The 2149-nt window shown below is 33.6% G+C and overlaps 1 non-coding gene across 1 annotated transcript; it reads right to left on the bottom strand.

The window, feature by feature from the left end:
* Nucleotides 1-1733: 1733 nt before the first annotated feature.
* On the bottom strand, nucleotides 1734-1805 carry TRNAV-CAC (transfer RNA valine (anticodon CAC)). The gene has a single exon. It is a non-coding gene; the product is annotated as a tRNA-Val (tRNA).
* Nucleotides 1806-2149: the final 344 nt, after the last annotated feature.

Raw genomic sequence — 2149 nt, 5'->3', positions numbered from 1 at the left:
CCCTCTGGTTCAATGTTGAATAGAAGTAGTGGTTGGACAGCCTCGGCTTGTTTCTGACTTGAAAGGAAACACTTCTGACTTTTCATCATTAACTATTCTGTTTGCTGTAGGTTTTTGTTTGAAGATACTATTTATCAGATTAAGGCAGTGTCTTTCTCCTTCCTAGTTTTGCCACTTTATTTTTAATGCCAGAATGGATTTTGAATTTTAGAAGGTCCTTTTTTGCATTAACTGATGATCACAATTTTTGTTAATTGTTCGCATTAATTCATGACTTTCAGTGATAGGTGCCTATAGTTAAACCCACCTTTCATTCCTTTTTATTGCTGAGTGGCATTCCGTTTATAGATACATCACAGTTTGTTCATCCATTTACTTGCGGATGACACTCAGGTTCTTTGCAGTGTTTGGCTATTACTAAAACTAAGTTGTTATGAAGATTCATGTACACAAATCTTTGTATGGGCATGTGTTTTCATTTGTCTTAGGTGAACACCTAAGAGTAGAATGGCTGGATCACATGGTAGGTGAATGTCTAATTAAAAAAAAAAAAGAAACTGCCAGGCTGTTTTCTAAACTGGACATACTATTTTATATTTTATCAACAATCTATGGGAGTTCCAGTTGCCCTACATTCTGGCCTTTACTTGATGTGATTATCTTTGAAATTTCAGCCATTCCAATCTAGGTGTCAGGATAGCTCATTATGATTTTAATCTGCATTTCCGTGATGACTAATGATGATTTCCAACTTTTCATGTGCTTCTCAGCTATCTGTACCTCTTTTTTTCTGAAGTGTTATGTTCAAATTTTACCCTGTTTTTAAAACTGGGTGGTTTTCTTTTTCTTTTTCTTTTTTTTTAACTTTTCTTTATTGAGTTATAATCATTTTACAATGTTGTGTCAAATGGTTGTTTTGTTATTAATGAGTTATGGTGTTAAGTATATTCTGGCTACAAGCCCTTTACCTTATATATGATTTTGGAATATTTTCTCCTAGTCTGTGGCTTGCTTTTTCATTTTTAAAAAATGATGTCTTTAAAAAACCCAAACCATTTAATTTTGAAGTCTGAATTATCATTTTTCTATGACTTGTGTCTTATGTGTTCTATCTAAATTTTTTTTTACCTACGTCAAGGTTGTAAGGGTTTCCTCTTTTTACCTTCTAGAAGCTTCATAACTTTAAGTTTTATAGGTAATGATCCATTTTGAATTAACATTTTTTTGTGGTGTGATGGAGGGGGTTAATATTCTCTTTTTAAGAACTTCTCTTTTTAAGAACTATTTTTATACCCATGCTCGGGTGAGTTGGCTATGTTTTTTTCTTTGTCATATATTCTTCACCTGTTTCAAGATAAGGTTGTTCTAGTCTCATAAGATGAATTGGAGAGCTTGCTGCTTTTTAAAATTCTTTGGAATAGTTTGTATGAGATTAAAATTTTTTATTTCTTACAATTTGAGAAAATTTACTTTTTAAACAGCCTTGGCTTGCTTGGTTCTGTATGTATAAATAAATATTGACCTAATTTTTAAAATGCTATTATTCTATTTATATTTTCTATGTCTTCTTTAGTCATGTTTAAATTATATTTTAATGGGAACTTGCTTATTTTTATGTCCTAGAAATAGTAACCTAAAGGCATTATGTCTTATATTTTTCTTCATTCTTTTTAAAAAAAATTTTTTTTTATTTGGTGGGGAGGAAGTCATTAGGTTTATTTATTTATTTTTAATGGAAATACTGGGGCTTGAACCCAGGACCTCATGCATGTGAGGCACACATTCTACCACTGAGTTATACCTCCACAGATTTTTTTTTAAAACCAGTCTGACTCATTGCTATTAATTGAGAGCTCATTGAGAGCTGTGACCAAATCTTATTTATCACTGTCGGCTCTGGCACAGGTACCAAATCCTGGGGGTTGAATACATTGGTGAAACTGGAGTTCAGTCCAATAGCAAGTCTGGTCAGCTCTACCTGCAGGATACATCCAACCACTTCTCACCATTTCTCCCGCTATCCTCCTGTCCCTTCTAAGCATCATTCTCTCTTGTCTGGACATCTGCCTCAGACTCCAGATTTCCCTGCTTCACTCTTGCCCCCTTCCTTTGGTCTGTTTCCCAGAAAACACTCAGAAAGATCATTCAT

Source organism: Camelus bactrianus, chromosome 22 (assembly GCF_048773025.1).
Source record: "Camelus bactrianus isolate YW-2024 breed Bactrian camel chromosome 22, ASM4877302v1, whole genome shotgun sequence".
In the NCBI taxonomy this organism is placed as follows: domain Eukaryota; kingdom Metazoa; phylum Chordata; class Mammalia; order Artiodactyla; family Camelidae; genus Camelus; species Camelus bactrianus.
Note: the sequence above shows the minus strand (reverse complement) of the source record. Positions and strands in the feature narration are given on the sequence as shown.